Source organism: Podarcis muralis, chromosome 5, assembly GCF_964188315.1.
Source record: "Podarcis muralis chromosome 5, rPodMur119.hap1.1, whole genome shotgun sequence".
NCBI lineage: Eukaryota > Metazoa > Chordata > Lepidosauria > Squamata > Lacertidae > Podarcis > Podarcis muralis.
Window position 1 is genome coordinate 66,791,425 of NC_135659.1, and position 24,565 is coordinate 66,815,989.

A 24,565-nucleotide genomic window follows, 5' to 3' on the forward strand; every position below is an offset into this window, starting at 1 on the left:
GCAGATCCATAGCATTGGCAACAGAGGAGGAGGGAGGATGCTTCTCCCTTAATTCCAACCACCAAGTTTACTGTCTCCAAACAGATTGAAACAAACCCAGTTGATATTTTGGTTTAAAATAGGCACATTTCTTTATTTGACTGGAGGGAGTAGGACAGCTTTTTCAAAACACAAATATAGCTGCTATCTTGTGCAAGAGGGACTTGGGATTTCCTGAAATGAGTTAAGTGGCCCGCAGAAGCCAGGAGAAAGCTGCACTTTCTTGCTCATTTTGGGAAATCCTGACTCCCAGAGCCACTGCATGAATAAAGATGACATGTGTGGTGGGAATAGAGCCATCAGCTCAGCATCCTGCTCCACCAGTCCTTAGAGAGACCATGAACTTGGCAGGGCTGATGTTGCATAAAAACAGCAGAAAGAGACTTGTGAGGCTTTCTGCATCTCTGGGACACTTTCTACATGCAATATGAGAACCAATTAGCAATCCATCCAGGGCACCATCCAGACGAATAGTGAACCAAATCAGTTAGCAACTGCAGAACAGCAGAAGGAATACAATACATTTCCAGTTTTCAACAAGTTTGTAGAAGCCACTTCTTCCCTATAGCAATCTACACAATATACAAAAGCTCTCTTTTTACAAGACAGGCTAATTTTAAAAGTACCCTTTCAAATCAGCAAGCATTAGTGGCAGGTCACGCAACTTCTGTGCTGTCAAAATAAGGAAATATGAAATTCCTCAGTTGGCTATTTGGAAGGTAATTTTAGAATGTTTGGATGGATACTAATCCTGTGTGTCACTCTAGCATCACCCAGTGTCTCCTAACCTGATCACAAGACACTCAGAAGTGTAGCCTTTGTCCTCTTCATGCTGTCAGGAACTGACAATCCAAAACTTCTAGAGGCATGAGGTTGCCAGATACTGTTGGTTCTGTTTGTCAGCTCTCTGGGGCATAAGCACAGTCTTTGATCAATGCTCTTTGATCAGACATCTTAACATTGATAAATGCTTTCTCTCCTGTTGCCCACTGCTTTAGCTTCTCATATGCTGTTTAGATATCCTTCAGGGAGAAAGCTGTGTAGAGAGCCCAAATGTGTCAGTATAATTCCTAAGGCAAGGGTGCAGAAGGGGTTTAACAGAACCAGATAGAGCTTCCAGGAAGCGGGTGTTAGCATGCCAGTGGCAAGTACCTTTCAAAAATATAACATCACAGAGATGGAAGGCACTTCAAAGGCCATCTAGTCTGCTCCCCTATCAATGCAGGAAATTCACTGCCCGTTGATTCTTCAACCTCTACATGTGATACTGACATGCTACCACAGTACATGGTGGAGTGTAGTTCAAACATTAGGAACATAAGAAGCTGCGTAACACCCAAGTCTCAACATTCCTCCATCTTGCTGAGTACTGTCTCTGCACTGATGGGGAATGGGTTTCCTGGGTTTCAAACTGGGGCATCTCCCATATTTGAAGATGCAGCGGATGCAGCCTGGTACCTTCTGTATGGAAAGCATGTTTTCTACTTCTGAGCTGCAACCTTTCCCTGTTACATAGCAAACTGCCTTATACCAAGTCAGACCATAAGTCCATCTAGCTCAATATTTTCTACACTTTCTGTAAGTGGCTACCCAGGCATTTGGTCAGGCATTTTCCCCAGCCCTATCTGGAGAAATCAGGGATCCAGCCTAAGACCTTCTACATGCAGAGTGTGTGCTTGACCACTGAGCTATGGCCCTTGTCTATTATTCCTTGTGTTCTGTTCTGGTTTATTGATATACCATGTTTTGGCCAAAAGCCACCCCAAGCAGCAGATAGAGAGGGATAATGGAGACCTGGGTGCTAAAGAAGACACACACATGACCAAAGATGAGCACAAGTGGTTCCTAAACCTGATATTTGGTAAAGGTGCAGAGGACATTAGCAATTTAGCATCCCAAAGGTGGCTTGTCATATAGTTCTTTTTTCTTTTAAAAAAATCTTTTTATTGAAAGATTTTCATGGATAACAACAGTACATACAATGTCTCTGTTTTCAATTCATAGAATCCTTTCTACAGGTTGATTACATTCAGTGTGAGACATTGCTGTCATAGACATTGTGAGGTTATGGGGGAGAGAATGGAGGAGTAGGGGGGGAGAAAGAAGGGTGAGTAATGATCTTTCATACTTTTGCTTAGTGTATGTGTAGGGTCACGAGGATAGGTTCTTTATTTGTCTATTTGTTTGCTTTTGTTGGCGATGCAAGAGGTTGGAGAGCCCAGAGCATGGTTGGTTGCATTCAGTTGATTGCAATGAGTTTTCTTTGTGTGAGAGAGGGGGTGGGGGTTGTTGGGTCAAATTACGGTAGCTATATTGATTTGTATGCTGCTGGGGGTTTTATGTTGTTGCATTGTTGGGCTGTTGTGAGCCAGTGTGGTGTAGTGGTTAAGAGCGGTAGTCTCGTAATCTGGGGAACCGGGTTCACGTCTCCGCTCCTCCACAGGCAGCTGCTGGGTGACCTTGGGCCAGTCACACTTCTCTGAAGTCTCTCAGCCCCACTCACCTCACAGAGTGTTTGTTGTGGGGGAGGAAGGGAAAGGAGAACGTTAGCCGCTTTGAGACTCCTTCGGATAGTGATAAAGCGGGATATCAAATCCAAACTCTTATGTATACCTTGTCATATAGTTGTGAGCATGATCCTGAGAGAACAATCCTATGCACACTTAACTGTGGTCATGATCCATTAAACACAAAGGGGCTGGCATCTTCAAAGCTTTAATTATCTCTTACTACCACCTTTATAAGACACCCTGCCCCTGCCATTTCCATTCTTGTGAAATAATTTATCCACACTGCTATTTCATCTACTCGCGTCACACAGATTTAATAGGGCTAATTCATGGACCATTATGACTTTCTTGCAGCTCCAGGATTTAATCCAGTAACAAATTTATTAAATGTGTATCATCATAGCTAATCTATTACTCGTCTATCAAGGTCACAAGATGAGTTCACAGCAGAGATCAGACTAAAAAGAAAAGATTCATTATTGCACCACCCACCCAACCATTAGCGTTCCAACTTGTTACACAACGTTTTAAATCCAAATAGGGAATCTAGATTAAACCTTCTAATCTCTGTGACATGCCAAAATTCTGTTTTTCTTCCAATATCCAGCAAATACAGATATCAAGCAAATTCCATTAACAAAAAAGTATGCCAGCATCTGTCATCAGTCAACCACATTATGAATACTATGTTTCAAAAGGCACACTGGCTTCTGCCTCAAAACTAGCCAAAGAGAGACATTCTTCTGGCAGCGCTCTGGATCTGCACTGGCAGGATTGTCACCAGGCAGTTGGCAACTTATTTTACAGGCCCTGCCTGATTCTAGTGCTCTCCCTCCTCCCCACTACCCATGCGAAAACAAGCAGCCAGCCCAAGGCATTTTGCTGCCTGAGACAAAGAACAAGATGGTGACACACACAAACCAAATTCCAGGTACAGAAACTGGCAGCTGAATTTTCTTTCTATCCCGGGAACACCTATGAGCAACAGGTTAGTTTCTGCCACTTGAGCCTACTGCCTCACTTTGCCTAATGGTTGGGCTGGTCTCTGTAAGATGACAGTAAAGTGAGAGGAGTCTGCCAGAATGTACTTTTCTTCCAGCAGGAGGCACTGTACTATATAAATTATACTACTCTGTAGAGCCAGCCCCATCAGTGTCTCACTGATATTCCACTTTAATTTATTGTTCTGGACATCAAACTAAGTATTAAACTTAAATTAATCCACTGCAACATAATAACCTGCATACAAACAGTGCAAACACATCTTAATCCACATAATACTTCGATGCTTCTTGCAAACAATTCCTAAAGCAGCTTACTGTTGCCCACACCCTGAGCACCTTTCTAGTTAACAGGCTCCACACACCAAGCAGCTTTCTATTACACCATATGGTGCTAAATGGCTGATGACCTTCAGCAGCTGTCGAGAGAAAGCCACCTCTAGTTTCAACCTTAGTTTTACCGTCTGCTGCAAAGGAGAAGGAAACAAACACAACAGGAATTCAGTTCATCAGACTCTTGCAATCTGCCTGCCTGCCTGCCTTCATCTTCAACCTTGGTTTTCTAGAATCTTGCAAAGTTCCATCTTTCTCCCTTCAGGTGAAGAATGCAAGTAAATTAGGTACTCCATCTACGGCTTTCTTGCAGTTGCATCAGTGGGAAATCTGAGCCTGATCCAATGGCCACCAGAACTCTATGAGGATGTTTCTTTGCCTCAAAGGAGAAAGAGAAGGTACACTGGAAAGACCCCCACCAAGCGTGTCACCATTTCCCTCTTTACATCCCTCCATGAACTGAAGGATGATTGTGTGCAGCAGGGAGCTTCCTCTACTTGTAAAAGCTCCCTGCATTGGTTCTTGATCATATACAGAGGCTCCCTACAGAAGACAGCCCTGTAACACCTGGAGGAGTGCAAACAAGAGGTAAGTGGCACATGGAGGCAGGCAGGGTTTGGCAATGCACTCTTGGTCTCCCTAACAATTGCCTGAGAAGCAAAAACATCCACATAGTGTTTAAATCTAATAGGATTCTTGCTTTTGGGACTGAAATCAACTTCTCAGGCTGTGTGCCACACTGAATGGTAGAGGTGAGGTGAGGAGCCCAGCCAGAATTTCAAGACATATAATAAATCATAGAATCTTAGAGTTGGAAGGGACCCCAAGGGTCATCTAGTCCAAGCCCCTGCAACGCAGGAATCTCAGCTAAGAAGAAGAAGAGTTTGGATTTGATATCCCGCCTTTCACTCCCTTTAAGGAGTCTCAAAGCGGCTAACATTCTCCTTTCCCTTCCTCCCCCAAAACAAACTCTCTGTGAGGTGAGTGGGGCTGAGAGACTTCAAAGAAGTGTGACTGGCCCAAGGTCACCCAGCAGCTGCATGTGGAGGAGCGGAGACGCAAACCCGGTTCCCCAGATTACGAGACTACCGCTCTTAACCACTACACCACACTGGCCATCCAACCTCTGTTTAAAAACCTCCAAGGAAGGAGACTTCACCACCTCTCATGGGAGTCTGTTCCACTGCTGAACAGCTCTTACAGCCAGAAAGTTTTTCTGAAAGTTTAGTTGGAATCTCCCTTCTTGCAACTTGAAGCCATTGGTTTGAGTCCTACCCTCCGGAGCAGGAGAAAACAAGCATGCTTCCTAGTCCATGTGACACCCCTTAAGATATTTGAAGATGGATATCATATCTCCTATTAGTCTCTTCTTTTCCGGGCTAAACATACCCAGCTCCTTCAAGTGATCCTCATAAGGCTTAGTTTCCAGACCCTTGATCATCTTGTTTGCCTCCTCTGCACAAGTTCCAGCTTGTCAACATCCTCCTTAAATTGTGGTGCCCAGAATTGGACCAAGTGTGGTCTGACTAAGGCAAAAAAGAGTGATACTATTACTTCCCTTGATCTGGACACTAGACTTCTGTTGATGCAGCCAAGAATAGCATTTGCTTTTTTTTTGCTGCTGCATCATACTGTTGACTCATGTTACACTTGTGGTCCACCAAGACCCCTAGGTCCTTTTCACATGTACTGCTAGTAAGCCAGGTGTTGGGTCCCCCATCCTATATTTCTGCATTTGGTTCTTCCTGCCTAAGTGCAGAACCTTACATTTGTTCCTACTGAAATTCATTTTGTTAGCTTGCGCTAACAGTTCTCCATCTGTTAAGGTCATTTTGAATTCGGATTTTGTTTTCTGTGCCATTAACTACCCCTCCCAGTTTGGTGTCATCTGCAAATTTGATGAGCATCCCTCAATTCCTTCATCCAAGTCATTAAACAACACTGGGCTCAGGACAGAACCCTGAGGCACCCCACTTGTCACTTTCCCCCCAGGAAAATCAGGAACCATTAATGAGTACTCTTTGGATTCAGTCGGTCAACCAGCTACAAATCCACCTAACAGTTACCTTGTTCAATCCATATTTTACCAGCTTCCTCATGAGAATATCATGGGGGACTTTGTCAAAAGCCTTACTGAAATCAAGATACACTATGTCCACAGCGGGGACGCGGGTGGCGCTGTGGGTAAAAGCCTCAGCGCCTAGGGCTTGCTGATCGAAAGGTCGGCGGTTCGAATCCCCACAGCGGGGTGCGCTCCCGTTGTTCGGTCCCAGCGCCTGCCAACCTAGCAGTTCGAAAGCACCCCCAGGTGCAAGTAGATAAATAGGGACCGATTACTAGCGGGAAGGTAAACGGCGTTTCCGTGTGCGGCTCTGGCTCGCCAGAGCAGCGATGTCACGCTGGCCACGTGACCCGGAAGTGTCTCCGGACAGCGCTGGCCCCCGGCCTCTTGAGTGAGATGGGCGCACAACCCTAGAGTCTGTCAAGACTGGCCCGTACGGGCAGGGGTACCTTTACCTTTACCTTATGTCCACAGCATTTCCCTGATCCACCAAGTTTGTAATTCCATTTTTTAAAAAATCAGATTGGTCTGGCATGTCTTATTTTTGAGAAGCCCATGCTGGGTCTTAGTAATCACAGCATTCTTTTCTAAATGCTCAAAGACCGACTGTTGAATTATCTGTTCTAGGACCTTCCCTGGTATCGATGTCAAGCTCACCAGTTGGTAGTCACCTGGGTTTTCCTTTCCCCTTTTTTAAAGATGGGGACAACATTTGCCCGCCTCCAGTCTGTAGGGAGCTCAGGTGTTCACCAAGAATTTTCAAAGATAGACAAAGGCTCTAAAATTACATCTGCAAGCTCCTTTAGTACCCTTGGATGCAGCTCATCAGGTCTTGAAGATCTGAATTCAATTAAAGTAGCTAGGTGTTCCCTTGCTATATCTTTTCCTATCTTGGACTGTAGCTCCCTCCTTACATCATTTTGAGTAGTCTGCCTTTTCTCTGTCACCCAATAGCATTTCTCTATGTTCCCCACTCAAAGGACTTACCACTAGCTTGTTCTTCCTCTTACTTTGAGCATAGCCAAAGAAACCCTTTTTATTATTTTTAACCTCTCTTGCAAGCCTGAGCTCATTCTGAGCTTTAGCCAGCCTGACTTCCCCCCTGCAACTGTTGGTTACTCAGGTATACTCCTCCTTTGTTATTTCCCTTTCTTCCATTTCTTATACATGCCCTTCTTGACTCTCAGCTCATCTGTAAGCTCCTTATGCAGCCACACCAGTTTCCTTAGATGCCTCCCACTTTTCTTGTTGGTATTGCCTGCATTTAGGCCTTCAGTATTTCTCCTTTTAGAAACAACCATCCTTCTTGAACTCCCTTCTCATTGAATATTTCTGACCATGGGATCACACCCAGTAGCTCCTTCACCTTTTCAAAATATGTGATTGTGTCTTTAAGACACGATTGGTTAACCTCCTCTATCCATGGCATAGGTTTGGAGGGTTTGCCAAATTTTGGGGTTTGTAGTTAATTATCATCTGATCGATCAATTGATTGATCAATTGATGAATGTTGGGGGCTGATTGCAACCCCATCAGGGTGCTGGGCTGATTTATTTATTTTTGTTCTTTTTGCCATCAAACTCAATGGGGTCTTGCTGAGAGGCTAGAAAAATTTGCTTGGGGGTCTGATCAGGTCCCCTGGGACAAACTTTAGCCATCCCTGTTTTAAATTCTCACTAATCACCATGAGAAAGCGGAAAAGTCAATTGTAAGCCACATTATCTGCCATAAACAGCATGGTGTTTTATAGCACCACAACAATAAGAGAAACACTAAAGAATCTTGAAGCAACCATAAAACATGAATAAGTAGCCAGAAAGCAAATACAAGTTACTTGCCAAAGGAAGGTTAAAATCATCCAGTCAGCTTTCCAAAAAAGCTTTTTAAAAATGCCACATTTTGCCCTGATGGTGAGCATTCATTAGACTATGGACAACAAAGAAAAAAGTCAGATCATGTCTGTGCTTCAAAATGGATAGATTGCACAACAGTTTAACTGCGATGACAGCAGAGAAGCCCGATTTCATCTTTGCAAATTTTAGTCAAGAAAGGTCCATGCTCTGGCCTTGTTCCCAACAGACTTTGCTCAGGCCAGAGTATATATAAGGTGTGCCCATGCTCCTTGCAGTTTTTCCTGTGAAATGGAAACATCACACATTTTTTTTATCTCAGCCTTTGTTTTCCTTTGAGCTAAGTGTTCTCAAAATTCCCTTAATAGCTGGGCAACTCTGCCTATTTCCTCCTGATAGCCCAACCCTCAAAGCAGACATCCTGTATCCCAGAGGTGTGATGGAAACTCTTTAAACCCAGATAATCTAAATTACCTACCCCCCACCACAACAAATGGAAGGTAGAATTGCTTAGTTTATCAGAGTTCTGAAGAGGAAATTCACCTTTCATAGAATTCACTTTGTTCCTTGGGGGGGGGGGGAGGTGGCAGGAGACAAAGGACTCTGGGGACAACAAAGACCCCTTTGTTTGCTAAAGAAAAAAGACATGACCAGCATGCAGTTAAAAATGGCTTAAGAATTTGGAACCTTTGAAAGAATTTGAAACACCCAAAAATCAGAGTAGGTAGCAATACCTAGTGTTTTTCTGTCTTCCCCCTCTTTCATGCCTGCAAAATTACTTATTTCCTTAATAAATACACATATGCAGAGTTTTAAAGGGCTTAAGTCCAACCTACCTTGTTGCTGTTGTTGTTTAGTCGTTTAGTCATGTCTGACTCTTCGTGACCCCATGGACCAGAGCATGCCAGGCACTCCTGTCTTCCACTGCCTCCCGCAGTTTGGTCAGACTCATGTTTGTAGCTTCGAGAACACTGTCCAACCATCTCGTCCTCTGTCGTCCCCTTCTCCTTGTGCCCTCCATCTTTCCCAACATCAGGGTCTTTTCCAGGGAGTCTTCTCTTCTCATGAGGTGGCCAAAGTATTGGAGCCTCAGTTTCACGATCTGTCCTTCCAGTGAGCACTCAGGGCTGATTTCCTTAAGAATGGATACGTTTGATCTTCTTGCAGTCCATGGGACTCTCAAGAGTCTCCTCCAGCGCCATAATTCAAAAGCATCAATTCTTCGGCGATCAGCCTTCTTTATGGTCCAGCTCTCACTTCCATACATCACTACTGGGAAAACCATGGCTTTACTATACGGACCTTTGTTGGCAAGGTGATGTCTCTGCTTTTTAAGATGCTGTCTAGGTTTGCCATCGCCTTTCTCCCAAAGAGCAGGCGTCTTTTAATTTCGTGGCTGCTGTCACCATCTGCAGTGATCCCAACCTACCTAGCCTCACACAATCAGAGAATTTGGACTTTTCCCTAGAAACAGGATGGGTGGGTTCTGTGGATGCCCACGTGTGTTGGGATCCACTCTTGATTCTTTTTGTAGCTGTTGCTGTATTTTTGTGATGGTTACTATTCAGTGGTGACAGCTGGTCAATTAGTCTTCGGATTTAATGACCAATGCACCCAGCATGTCTCCTTGATGAGTTCTTCAGCGACTGTGAACTATAGTTTGCTGAAGGAGCTGAAAATTCTGTTAGACAGCTTCTCTCTCTCTCTCTGTCACACACACACATGCATTCAAACTACAATTATCATCACAAAGGGAATATCTATTAACCACCCACTGTAACTATGTCTCATAGCTATGCTCAGATTTCACTAAGGAGTAGTTAGGCTTGCTAGAGTTCCTAAGGAAAGTCATCAAAACTCAGCTGCTTCCCCAGATTTCAAAGAGGTTTTCATGCAGCCAGGGAACCCCAGAGAACAAACAGCTAAGACACAGTCAAACCAGCTGGCATCACACTCACCAATAAATATTTATTTGGAAGATACTTTGTTTTTATTTTATTCCAAGGCTATGGCCTACGATTTGGACCCTCTTCCTAAACTGTTCTAAAGTAAAGCAAAACATTTGCTGCTGAGTTTAAAGACGCCCTGGTTATAGATACTTACAGATAATTCAGTGGGACTGTCTGTATGAGTATAAAATGCTGTAGGAGAGTATTATTACCCTTTCCCCATCCCCTGTCAAGGCTGCAACATTATACCCTAAGTTCAAAAGCGCAAAGTCTTGGATCTGGAACTTTTCCTGCTATTGAGGACAAAAGCTGATCCAGCACTTCTTTAGAGAGCTCTTCTGCTAGTACCTCAATGAAGTCTTTTGTAAGTTGCCCTTTGATCACAGCAAAGAATTTTGAAAAGTTGCAAGTTTTGTTGAGATCTGTTTTCCACAAAGGTACTCTGTTTTTCTAGCAGAATGTAGGCGAGCAACAGAACGGATGTTACGCGAGTGGCTAAGAATGTGTGCTGTGAATGAAAACAGTCCCAGTTCTAAACCTAATCTCAGTCAGGAATTGACTTGGATGATCTGAGGTTGCCTACTTTACAGGGATGTTGTGCGGATTACACCTGAAATGAGTTAGATTAGAGCCGAATGTGATCATTGTGTGTGAACTAGAATGCAGGGCACTCTGTCAAAAGACACACACACAAAAGGATACCCAAATTCTACAGGTTCTTATCCATGCATTAAAAGTACTGAAGTTGCCCATTGCACACAGATAGCAAACCTGGCTGGGATGCTGAGAAATCAAACAAAGCTTGGCTTAAGCTAACTGTAGCCTTAAGATGGATCATGTGCAGGATTGCACAATTAATACATTTATCTGAGAATGTCCAGTTTAGGATGTATCTGCTCTGCAAAATAAATTCAAAACGTGTCGTGGATGCACCACTCATAAGTGGCTGGGACAGACTAATTCCAGTCCAGTGATGTCTAAGCACCAGTTTCCCACCAGTTTAAGCTGAGGAAAAGAGTAAGACCTAAATTAGCAATGCACATTTTATGCAAACTGGCATTCTCTTTTGTACTTTTTTTGTGATGGATAAAGAGGGAAATGTATGGATTAGAAGAAACAAAAAAGTGATATGGAAATTGGCTTTTGGAAATGGAATAAGTGAAATACAGATCAGTCTTGCTGTGTCCCAGCATGAGTTGGTTAGAATTAGATTGTAGATGAGAGGACTGAGGTTGGATCTTAAGAAGAGCTTGTCATTCACAGTGGGTGCTTTGTTCATTTTTTATTTGCCAGGAAATGACTGGCATCTATCTGTGTCAGAGGCAACAATTATGAGGCTCATGAGATGGGGAACTTGTGGCCCTCCAGATGTTGCAGGACTCCAGCTCCCATCAACCCTGACCTTTGACCCTGCTGTCTGGGGTTCTTGGGAGGTGGAATCCAACAATATCTGGAAGTTTCCCCACCCCTGATATAGAATCACTAAGATCCGATTAGAATTAAGAATTAATATAAGCATTGTTCCAGACTTCTGAGCAACTGTTTCCTAGGGAAAATTCCTGAACCAATCCTCCTTGCCTCATCTGCTCTGGAACCAAGATTCCCAGCTACCCCAGGCCTCAGCAGTCTGTTGGTGAGCTTGGCCAAGACATGACAAGGCTAAGGCAAAGCAGAAAACATGACAGACTTAGTCAAGCACGGCTAAGCAAAGGATAAGCAGCACTCATACTGGAACAAGGCAAGAACATGTCAGGAGGGCAACAGGTTTTTATTTTGCTGTTTTGAGATTTCCGTCTCATACCAGCTACTCCACAGGAGAGTCTCAATGCGTTAATACCACTGAGATGGTTGATATTGCAGGAGGCAATCTTTCAGTACTTGGGCCCCAGGCCATTTAGGAATTTGGGCCTAGTAACTCACTGGCAGCTAGTGTAGTGTTTTCAAGACTACTGTTCCCATAAAGCTGTTCCACTCACCAAGTTGGTAGCTGCGTTCTACACTAGCTGCAATTTCCAGACCATCTTCAAGGACTGCCCCACGTACAGCACACTGCAGTTGTCTAGATGGGAGAGCACTAGAGCAATGGCTAATGAGACCAGCTGCCCCAGTGCAGGAATGGTTGCCGATGGTGAACCAGCCTAAGCTTGGACATAAACAGAATCCACTTGGCATGCCAGTGGCAGAATGGAATCGAGGGGCTCTGCCAGACTACGAACCTGTTTCTCAACAGGGAGTGCAGTGCCTCACAGAGGTCATCCACCTAATGAGAACCACCTGGGGAGAAGCACCTCTGCCTTATCAGGATTCAGCCTCTGTTTATTGGCTCCCATCTCATGTATGTTCAGAAACCCAAACCTTTGTCAGCTAAAATCCAGCTTAAATTCCCCTTCTATCTATCAGAACATTCCTTTACTATTTGGTCAGCCAAATAGCAGAAAAGCAATAAGATAAATATGGTTAAGAAGCCAAAGAGGCTTGAGGCTAGTCTGATGCTCTTTCAATCTAACTTCTCATCCACCATGTGATCCAAGGATATGCTATCTTAAGAATTTTGTGCTGTAGAGTGTTAGAGAATTAGAGCTGTTCTCAAACTTTCCATAAGAACAGACCCTGCAACTTACTAATGGATCGCAGTGGTTTATTTTACTATAAAACACCACTTATCACTAATGCAAAGAATTACAGGGGTCCTTCTCAGGCTGCATCTGGAAGGTGGATGGCTTCTCCCATAATTATTAATTCTTCACTCCCCAATACGCCTTTTACCATATTTTGGACAATCAAATGTATGGTTGTTTTTAAGACAACAAGGATTTATTCTTGCTCAGAACAATAGCCCCAGAGAATCATTTCCCAATTTGTCAAAACTGGCAAAGAAACATTTTATCAGGGTTTTTTCTCTGGTTTCAAAAAATAATCTTTGTATGTATCACATCAGTCATGTTTCATTAATGATTATCTACTATGAGTCAATTAAGAAATTTCCTCTCCATGTATGTGCCAAATGCTGGTGGCAAGTCTGAAAAAACAAGACCCTCTTTTCCAGTGGCTCTAGCTTGGTGCAAGCAATTTAGCTGTAGCTCCTGATCCAAAAGACCAAAGACCAGGACACAATAAAATCCAAATACTCTCCAAACAAAATTATAGGCACGTGAGGTCATATATTTTACTAAGATGCTTTGTTAAAATGAAGAGGGTTTTCTGAGGTGTTGCCACAGCATGCTGCTGCTGACACAGGAAACTTCTTTAAAAGCAGGCATGTCCAACAGGTAGATGGTGATCTACCAGTAGATCACTGGATGTCTGTGGTAGATCACCAGTAGATCAGTGGCTCCCCCCAAAGAAGCTAAAAAACTTTGGCTCCCCTAAAAAAAGCTCAACATCTTTACCCTGCACCCCTAAAAAGGGAGTAGATCACTGCCAGTTTTTAACTCTGTGAGTAGATCGTAGTCTATTGGAAGTTGGCCACCCCTGTTTGAAAGCAGAGTAAAGTCTTTACAAAACTTTCATGCTGAGTCTGTACTGCTGTTACTCTCTGACACTGTCTCTTTGAGGTACAGATCTTCTTGCAGACTCTCTATCTGCAGTTGCAACCCTGATTTCTTTTATGCAGGCTCCCAGCACAGGTCCAGACCCCCCAGCTTAATTCTCACCCTTCTTGCATTCCACTTCCCCATGCTTACTCTTTCACACAAACCTGGCTTGATGGTGTTCAGCATCTCATGCCCCCTCCTTTTCCATTGCTCTTTGTCTCCCACCATCCTCCCAGAACGATTTTTGCAGGAGCGGTCCATATACTCTTCTGCTGCCATGGCAAGTCCTCTTAAGAAACTCTAGATAGCACCTCGAGCTCCAGTCTGAAAAAGGGGTTGTTCATCTGACCAGAACACAGATAATATATTTTCAGGGTGGCTCCAATACTCATTCTTAATATTTTATTTATTGGATACCGTGCCCTTCCTTTGCAAGTAGACCAGGGCAGCATATAGATATAAAATTTAAAGACCAAAAACATTCTAAAACAGATTAAAATGTTATAAGAACAATTATTATTATTTTTTAAATATTTTATTAAGGATTTTCATGTTTTACAGAAGTGTAGTGCCTCGTTTTTTGTTTGTTTTTTTCATGTAACATTTTTACAAATCCATTTCATTTGTTGAGGCATTAGGGGGAGAAGAAAAAAGAAAGAGAGAAGAAAAGGGGGGGTGGAGAGAGGGAAGATGGATGGGGGTGGGGTCGGGTGGCAGTGTTTCTATTATGTTTAATGTGTGTAGAGTTTGGTGTCAGCATTGTTTGTGTTGTTCACTTGTGTTCCTTTGGTGGTGAGAGAGGTTGGGGTTGGCCTAGGGTGTGATTGTTTGCTTGTGATTGGCTGTGGTGATCTTTGTTTTCGTGTGTGAGTGGGGTGGGTGGGTGTTTTGGATCAGGTTAGCCATATTGATTTGTATGCTGTTGGTGGATTATTGTCATTGTCCTGTTGGGCTGTGTGTGTGATAAAGGGGAGCCATACCGGGGTGAAGGTGTCTTCTTCTGTTTGTCCCCGTGTCAGTTTCAGTTTATTAGTTAATTTTTCTAGTAGGGCTGTTTCCCATACTATTTGGTACCATTGGTCCATGCTTACTCCTGACAGGTCTCTCCAGTGTCTGGTTATGGTATTTCTGGCTGCTGAGAGCAGGTGGGTTATGAGTTCTTTGTGGTGTAAATGGGCATTGTTGTCTTGGAAGATGTTTAGTAGGGCCAGTTCTGGGGTGATATCTATTACTTGCTTAGTTATTGTACATATTTCTTGTATGGCTGTCGTCCAGAATAGTTGGATTTTGGGACACTCCCACCACATGTGGAGGTATGTGCCTGTGGAGGTGCACCCTCTCCAGCATTTTGGTGAGGTTCCTGGGTGTATTAGCGCTAGTTTCCTTGGTGTTAGGTACCACCTGTAGGTGAGTTTCAGTGTGAGTTCTTTTCTTTTCGTTGATATGGATTTAAAGGGGGGTTTAGACCACATTCTGGTCCATTGAGTGGGGTTAATCTCATAGCCTATGTCATTCTCCCATTGTTTTTTGATTGCGTCTAGGGGATTTGCGGGATTTTGGAGTAGTATTTTGTATATTGCGGATACTGTCCCTTTACCGTTTCCCTTTGTTGTTAGGAGGAGGTTTTCGAAGGTTGTCAGGGGCCTAGTTGCTGCTGATTTTACTGCTGGGTTGTTTAAGAGGGAGTGTAGTTGGTGTTGTGCTAACCAGGGCATTTGGGTGTCTTCTAGTTTGTCTTGTATTTCTTGTGTTGACAGGGGTTTGTTATTTTTATAAAAGTCTATTAGGCGATATAAGCCTTTGGCTCGCCAGGTTTTTATCTGGAGGTTTTGTGCTGCATGGTGGAATAATGGGTGGTACGCCAGGGGGATTAGTGGGGATGGGGTTGGGGATAGTTTGCCTATTTGTGTTTTCCATGCTTTGAGCATGGTCTGTGTGTACCTGTTAAGTGTTGTGGGAATTTTCTTTAGTTTGTTTGGGAGGAGTGGGTATGTTGTGGTGCAGGTGTTTTCAATTGTGTCCCTCTCTAGGTGTACCCATTGTTTTGTCTCATCTTCTAGTATATATGGGATTATATGGCGTATTTGGTTGGCAGTGTAATATGCTTCTATGTTGGGGATTCCCCATCCTCCTTCTGAGGTGGGGAGGTGCAGGTATTTGGGGCTTATTCTTGGTTTTTTATGTGAGAAGATGAAAGAGTGTAGTTTTCTCTGCCAACTGCGAAGTTGGGTTGGGGGGATCCAGATTGGGAGGGTTTGGAATAGGTAGGTTAGTTTTGGGAGTGTGATCATTTTGATCGTGGCTATTTTGTCTGAGAGAGTGAAATTCATGTTATTCCATCTCTTTAGGTCTTTGTTAATTTGTCGCCACAGGGGCTTGTAGTTGTGGAGGTACAATTTATTGAGGTTTCTGGTTATTTGTACCCCTAGGTATCTGAACTTGGTGTGGCAAAGTTTTATTTTGGTGACCTTCGTGAGTTCTTTTTGGGTGTTTATAAAAACAATTATAAATAAAAACATCTAAACACAGTTATAGTAAAATACAATCTAAAAGCAATTACAAGTAAACATACTTTCATCCAATGATCTGTATTCTTCAGCCACCAAGTACATGAGTACGCAGGAATGTTTTTAAGTTCCTGCTGATGGAGACAGGCAAGCCACACTAGGGAGGGCATTCCACAATCAGCAAACCACCACTGAAAAGATCCTGTCATCGGAAAGCAACATGGGAATTTGTATCTCTCCTTCTTCTAGCCAGGCTTCAGGCTTTAAGGAAGGGACTAGCATGATAAGGAAGTGTAATCATTTTCAACGTTTTCTTTAATAACATATTTTGTGGTTCACTCTACTTTCCAATTTACACACATCTCTCTTGAATTTGTTAAAAACCCAGCTATTTCCTACACTAAGGCCAGAGATGGAAGGCTTCCACATCATTCCAACCTGCTATAATGTACATCTACTTTAAGAAAATAAAACATCACTTGTCCTGCTAAGAATGCAACTTCTCTGGGGAAGGGTATTTTCCCCCAGAGTCACCTCCTGGTCCTCAATTTAGTGTGGCAGGCAGCTTAGCTAGTAGCTTGGCAACAGGGTGACCTTGTGCTCTGTTGGGTTTCAAACCTTTTATTAGCCACACTGGACTCTCTCCATCTTTCTCTGCCCTGCTTCTTATTGCTGAGCCCCTCATTAGTGCAATTAATAAGCCGCTTCTGTCAGGGCAATCAAATGCAGGGCTCTACAGCAGCCAAAGGCTTTGGCAGATCAAGTAGGGGGGATTCCGGGTCGCACAGTGGAATTATAGGGAAGGCTTTCATCTCTCCCCACAGGCCCAAACAGGACTGGAATTGTAGGGCTGGGATTCTCTCAGGTCACGTTTATTTAATGCCACTTTTTTGGTAGAATAAATCAGTCCCCCTCCCCTCCGTCATTTTGGATAAAGTCACAGGTTCGTTGGAGAACTTGGCAGAACACCCTGATGTTATTAGTGATGGGTTGCACAAAGCCCTATGCAAGATAAAGTCTTGGACTCAGCTTCCCTTTGAGATCTCTCTCACACACACACATGCTCACATACACACTGAATGTGTGCACAACAGGCCCGCTTTGTTGTGGTTCATACCAGGGCAGGGACTGTAAGGTGTCATCAACTCACAGTGCCACACAAGCACATGGGGGTGGGCGGAGCACTGAGGAATGATGCACTCAGATGCTGACCTCAGATGCCTCTAGGCCAATAACCCAAATGTGTCCAACTAACTAACCTACCCCTGGGGAACTATGGGCATGCCCAACATTCTACCAGATCCTGGGAGCGTTGTGGCCTGAACTCATTGAGATTATTTGTTATCTCTTAATTCCAGTGATTCCCCAGAGGAATCCAAAAATAATACAAACTGAACAAACACACCCAAACACACAGAGAGAGCACTAATAAAACGTTTGGGCTGTTCCGGGTTTGTTCTTTCCCAGAGGCCTTGCAAACACCATTCAGAAGTTGTCTCCATGTGTTAATCAGGTAGCCAACAAATGTTGAACTATGACTGCCACCATCCCTGACCATTGGCCATACTGGCAGGGACTGATGGAATTGTAGTCCAACATATTTTGGATGACACCATGTTGGCTACTCTTGCATTAACTAAATGGAATAGGATGGAGCAGAGCTGAGCCCAGTTGGCCCTGCCTCTGTGCATTAGGTAAGGAGGTGGGGTCAGCAGGATGCAGTGACATCAGGGGTGGGGATAGCAGACATGCCTCCCTCCCTAGCCTAGCTTAGTTTAGCATAGAGCAGAAATTACTCAAGTAGCTACAGTCAAACCCATACAGTGGTACCTCTGGTTACGTACTTAATTCATTCCGGAGGTCTGTTCTTAACCTGAGGTACCACTTTAGCTAATGAGGCCTCCCACTGCTGCCGCGCTGCCACTGCACGATTTCTGTTCTCATCCTGAAGCAAAGTTCTTAACCCAAGGTACTATTTCTGGGTTAGCGGAGTCTGTAACCTGAAGCGTATGAAACCCGAGGTACCACTGTATTTGAAAGGTATACTAACCCCATTCCACCCAAATCAGCAAAGTGCTGGTCTCCCCATTCAAGTTGAGGACAATATCTATTTTAAATTGATCCACAAGGACCTATGTATTAAAGAGCATGATGACACAAATTGTACCTCAAATTTTTTGGATGTCACCACACTGGCTGCCTTAAGCAATTTGGTGAAAAATTAGGGAGCAAGAACTTTCTCTGCCCACCCTTTAGAAAAGAGACACAAGCAACAGTAACTACCTTTGTGGTATGTCACCAACAGTTTAGTTCCGTGGGCATATTTGGATTTTTGAGCAAGTGCCATAGGAAAACCCCTCTGGTTTCTGCTCACTCCAACCCCCGCAAGAGACAGAAAAAGAGAAAGTACATGCACGTATACAGACTTCGCTTTTCCATTGGACTATGTAAAAATCAGATCCAGTTGAATTGATCTTAGCCCTGAAAAGCACAGTGAGCTGAAAGTGGAAGTGGGAAAGAGCATCAGTCTTGAACTCCTTCCTTCTACTCAAGGGAGAAAAAGGTAATACCTTTACCACCTCATGCAGGGGGGGGGGGGTTAGTGGACCAGCAGGGGGCGGGGCTCAAAGCCTTCATGGGCACCAGGAGAAGACCTCAAGGATGGCAGGATTAAATAGCTCAGACATAGAAACAAAAGGAGAGATGGAGCAAAACCAGCAGAGATTAAACTAATGTAACAGCAGCATAACCAACTGGTGTGCCTCAATCACATCTAAAGCAGGTGCTACTTTAAATTGCACAAAAGAGTGCAATTTAAAGTATCTATTTAAAGGGGTGCATAGATAGGAGCTGAAGCTTCCCCATACCATTGATGCACCTAGTTTTTCTCCTGAGTGGAGATGGAAAGTGGCCCACATGCCACTTAAAATTGCAATGCAGGTGATGAGGAAGATGCTCATTTAAAAACACAGCTCTCCCTTCATTGTGTGTAAGTTGGTCCCAAGTCAACTAGAAAAAAGAAGGCAACAGGGAAATGCGCCTCTCATTGTGCTGAAAGCTCAGGGTCTCCTGTCACAAGTTATCACAAGTTATCTCCTCCCTAGGATTGATGCACAACAGGCTCTTTAAGACCCCATGCTGATTTAAACAGCCTTGTGCATTTCAAAGATTTTTTTTTTTTCCTTATGGAAATAGAGCAATAAAACATGTGAAGACGTCAAAGACAGGTCTTGGGATAAAGAATAAGTGGACACAACAAGAATTGCATTTAATTACTCCCTAAGAAAACAGTCAACAATCTGTGCTGAGATCCCCAAATACAACTAAAAGAACTTCAGGAAGTAATTTACAGTTCATTGAAGCAAGAGACTTTTGTCCCTTATTTCTGGATCCAAGTGCTTTTTTAAAAATGACAACTGAAAATATGAAGCCACAAGGCTCCATGGAAGATTGTGTTTTTATTGTAAACTGTGCTGTGATCATCAAATGAAGGATGGTGTAATGGTTGCAGTGTTGGACTATGACCTGCAAGACCAACTCAGCATGAAGCTCAGTGGGTGACCTTAGGCCAATCACCATCTCTTAGCCTAACCTACCTCACAGGGTTGTTGTGAGGATGAAATGGGGAGGAGGAGAACCTTGAGATCTCTGGAAGATAAAGGTGGCATATACATGTAATAAATGCAGTGCTTTATTCTTAAAAAAGTGTTTAGGGGTACTCTTGTTTTGACTCAAGAAAATCACTATTTTATAGTTCAAATCATGAAAAATAAATACAGTAAATAGACAAAAGTACAAAGGTTAACAAAATGTTTAGGGGTATGCGTACCCCTGCGAACCCCACAAGAAAAAATGCACTGAATAAATGTAATAAATAAACTAATAAAAGTTGAGATTGGCCAGTTGTGTGATTTGGTAATTTGAACCAGTACATCATGAAAGTTGAGCTTGAAAATATTGTATCAATGCCCTAATCAGTGTCTCAAGGCAACTGACCACAAAGTTTTAAACAGAACTTCAATTTTTTTAAAAAAAGATAGCAACTGTATCAAGTTACACACAAACACCCATAAAAACAAAGCAGTGAGTTTATATTATACAAATACACAAGTGCACATTATCTTATGTGCACATTCCTCTCTCTCTCTCTCCCTCTCTCTCTCTCTCTCTCTCTCTCTCTCTCTCTCTCTCACACACACACACACCCTTTACATTCACAAAGGGTAACTAGTCTAGAAAGAGACTAGGTGGAATTTACCACATTTTGCGGTTCCCTGTTCTTAGATTAATGCATGATCTTCCAGCCTTACTGTTAATACTTTTGTGAAAGAAATGCAAAGTTGTAAGCAGTGCACCTTGCAAACTGGTCTGAACTTGCTGGTGTCCAGGAGGGGAAATGTTAAAGCCCAAAGGCCAACTAGCTACTGCAACTTGTATAATGTTTAGCATTTGGGCAATGAGGAGCAAAGTTTGATCACACTTGGGTGCAGAGGGGAAAGGAGCATCCAGCAAAGGCAGAGAAAATGGAAGATGAGGCAACCCGCTTCTCTTGGGGTCAGTGCTGAGTACTTTGTAATGTTGCTGTCAGATGGTCGTCATCGGTACGAACAGACTCACAGCTTTTGCGTCCAGCTTGTGCCAAGTGTGTGTATCCTATGTTTGGCTGAACTTTGCTCTGGCTTTCAAGTTTGTAAAATAAAATGGCCTTTGAATCCTGTTGCAGCTTTAGGACATTTTTAAACCAAAGGGCCTGACCTTAGCTTAGTACATCCCTGCTGGCTTCCACAGGGATACCCTGTGCCCCAGTTGGAGTACAGCCTGTTACTCAGAGGCATATGCGGTTCATGTATGCAAAGAAACAACATATCCTTTGACTTTCTGGCATAGAACTTCCCAAACTAGAGTTAGCTTTTTGGCATGTCCAGACAATGTATCTGTTGATCTGTTATCCTGATCTGTTTTCAGGAAGATTAGATGATGGTGGCTATTTAATGAGCATTCACTCAGATTTGTTCATGTGGAGGCTACACAACATCGCATCAAAGCGGGTGCTATCCTAAGCTTTCCACTGCATTTTTCTATCACTTCCTTATCACAAAAATCTGATTTCTGGGGAGGTGGGTTTGTTGTGCAAGAGCTCTAAATCAACTTTAATTCCGCAGCCTAAATTTGTTAGTAGGCCATTGAATCCCATTGAATCTGAAGGCATTTTTGACTGAGTACATATTACCCTTTATTCCAGCTCCAATGCCTTCCTACCTTTTATAGTACAGTCGTACCTTGGATCCCAAACGCCTTGCGAGTCAAAGGTTTTGGTTCCCAAACGCCGCAAACCCGGAAGTGAGTGTTGCAGTTTGCAAATGTTCTTTGGAACCCGAATGTCCGACGCAACTTCCGTGGCTTCCGATTGGCTGGAGGAGCTTCCTGCAGCCAATCGGAAGCTGCGTCTTGGTTTCCGAATGTTTTGGAAGTCAAACGGACTTCTGGAATGGATTCTGTTTGACTTCTGAGGTACCACTGTACAGAACAAGCTGCTTTTGGGTACTGTATGTAGCGAATGTCTGTTCCACAACACTGAAAAGAACAAACTGTTAAAATCTATGGTGGCCACTGTAAGCATGAAAAGAGAATCAGCTAGGCATGGCAATTGTGGTTAATCTTGAATCGTTTTGTAAACAGATGAAAGAGGAGATTGGGAGACATTTAATGAATAGGAAAATTAGTCAAAGCTTTAATAGGGAAAGACACTCAAAAATATGTAATCACATGATGATGAGGGATGATCCAAAGAACCAAATTGTTTTGATTTGTTCAACATGATGACATTGGGTTGCAACTATAAAGATTGCTATGATCCTTTGACTAGTGAATAGAAATCACATATGTAATCTAGAAGTGTATAAAAATATTGTTTTGGCTGTGGTTCTTTGCAGTCCTGTCTATTTTTGAGGCTGTCCCTATGCACATTTGTATTTCAGTAAAGGCCTATATTTTCATTTGGTGCCTGCATTTTTTTTCTTTTGGGTTTTTGTGAGGGTAACCTCAAGTTTAGGAACCCTCTTTTAATTTATACAACATAGCATCTTCCACTGAGGGCAACAGGTAAGTTTAGGGGCTACCTGATGGACTGTGTGGCACACATAGCCGTGAACTAGAACAGAAAGGAATAGCAAGGGCTCAGAAGTAATGGCTATGGATGCTGCCAGAGCTGCCCTCCAGTATTTGCTGCCTGAGGCAACCCCATCTGCTAATGATGGGGTCAGCCGTAGATCTCAAGATATAAAGGGGATTTAGGGAACCACGTGCGCTAAAAATGTATACATTGTTCATGAACTATCAGAATGAGTGTATATTCTAATCTGGCAGTCAACATATTTTAATCTTGCTTCTGTTTTAGCCATTCTGTTCGGGCTTTTAATACTCTATTTTTAAGTGAATTGAGTTTTTATTGTTGTAAATTGCCTTGCTTATATAAATGCACAAATGTTTCAAAGCTCTCTCCCCACAAATGAAACTTCATGTACATGTCACTGGATCACTCTTCTTGTAATGCAACGGATTGATGTATAGCTTAGAAAATTATTTCTTTGTTCTAAACACCTAAATTGCCTCCGCTTCCTCTTGATGTAACATGATGTTGGAAACACAGAACATGCTGTTTTTAACCTTGTTTTTAAATATTAGTTTTCTTTCCTCATTGACCTACATATATCTGAAAAAAATAGAAATGAGCAATCATTTTTCATGATGAAGCTTATTGGATTGAAGAGGTTGCTCTATGAAATCACTTCCACCTCTAGAATAGGACTTCTCCTTCCCTTCTGCCACCCCAAATATGTTGTGGGGGTCCTCCAACCCTCTGGAGAAGAATTTGGGGCACGGGAGGCCACTGGGGAGAGAAGTAGCAGAAATCCTGTTGCACAGGCAAAAGGCCTTACACTAGTAGGATGATGTTGTTGTATATAACCCATGAATTCTGCTGGTTTTTAGAGGGAGGAAATGGTGGTGGTACATATGTTTAAATATGATAAAATGGGGGGGGGGTTATGACCCTTGGTCAATCCTTTGGTTGTTATATGTGTCTAAGAGGTGTTATTTGGCATTGTTACTTCAATTATATATTTATGTATTGTTTCAAGGAGTGATGCACGATTTTTGAATTATTTCACCTTATCTGTAGATTTTGAGAGTGCAGTTCTCATTTTAATTCAGTCAGGATTGTGGGTTATATTTGTTTACACAAAGTAGATACACTGAAATTTATGGCCATGACTACCTTAGGTCCATTAATTTCAATGGGTCTACTCTGCGTAAAGGTTAGCTGTTTGTGTTTCTGCTTTGTGGTTCCTTGAGGGGAGCCTTTTGATCTTGGTTTTCTGAAATTTACTTCAGCACTTGACCTGCACACTGGGCTAAATGTTAAATTGTACCTAATTTATTTCTTGTAAAATCCAATATGGGAAGATCATTATTTTTTCTTTATTTCATACTCCCTGAGAGGCATATTTCCCAAAAAAGATAACTACATTGCTCAAATTATTCTGTTTGCCAACCACTATTAATCTCTTTCACCAAACAACTCTTATTTCAGTTTGAAGAGGTGGAAGCCTACTAAATCTCTTGTTGTAATTAATAACAGCACAAGCACAGGTTTTGTACATGTAGCCAATTTCATTTTAGAAGATATTCTTCTAAAGATGCTCATCCTTTCTCACAGCTTCAGGGCACACAGCTGTGCTAGAATGGCTCAGAGATTAAGATCTAGAAGTCCCTGGATACACTGCGCACAATCCCATCAATTTGATAATAGTTTCTTCCTGAGCAATACTTGGCTACTTACACAACACTTGCCCTCTCTGTGCATTGCAGGTCACTTTTTCCATGGGGCCTCCACAAACTGTACGCCCTATACGTTTTGTGATGTACACATCTCATGGTTGAAGCCCATACACATTTGCAATGTATATTTGGGGCTCTATGTAAATGTGATGTTTTAACATGTGGACATTGTGGGGTGGAGTGGCTATCCCAGCAGAGAGCTGCCACAGAAGTTATGGGTTTAGGACTCCCTCCCTTCCCGCTGGAGCGGTACCTATTTATCTACTTGCACTTTGATGTGCTTTCGAACTGCTAGGTGAGCAGGAGCAGGGACCGAGCAACGGGAGCTCACCCCGTCATGGGGATTTGAACCGCCGACCTTCTGATCGGCAAGTCCTAGGCTCTGTGGTTTAACCCACAGCGCCACCCGCGTCCCAAGTTGTTTTGTCCTAAGGGTTTGACAAATATGCCTAGATGCCAGACCACAAGAGGTGTAGCCTGTTACAAAATGGTCTGGACTGAGGTAGGAAGAAGACTGCCCCAGACTGCAACTTGCTTTGGTCTGATTCATAGCAGGATATGGGTTAGTGGAGCCAGAAATTTTAAGTGGGCAGAGTGAAGCTCTGCAAAGCATGCTCTGAAGGCTTCTAATTTGGAGCTGCCAGTGCATGAGGTTGGCTGGTTTTCTTTTTTGTGTACCTCTTGGTTCAGCTCAGAATTGAGAAAAGCATTTTAAATCCTTTGCCCTAGAGGAGGTGACTTACCAAGGTGTGCTGGCTTGGTTACTGCATTTTTATGTGAATCTTCCTGCAGGCAGCTGCTTCTGCTGTCCTGGGGTCTGCTGGGACATAACAAGAACCAAAGAAGAGCCCTGTGGAATCAGACTAGAGGACTATCCAGTGCAGCATCCTTTCTCCCACCATGGCTCAACAGGTGCCTATGGGAACCCACAAGCAGGACATA

General features: G+C 43.1%; 1 long non-coding RNA gene across 1 annotated transcript in view; it reads left to right on the forward strand.

The window, feature by feature from the left end:
- LOC114599379 (uncharacterized) overlaps nucleotides 1–24,565 on the forward strand; it is a 38,073-nt gene that overhangs the window by 12,523 nt on the left and 985 nt on the right. The window lies entirely within an intron of this gene.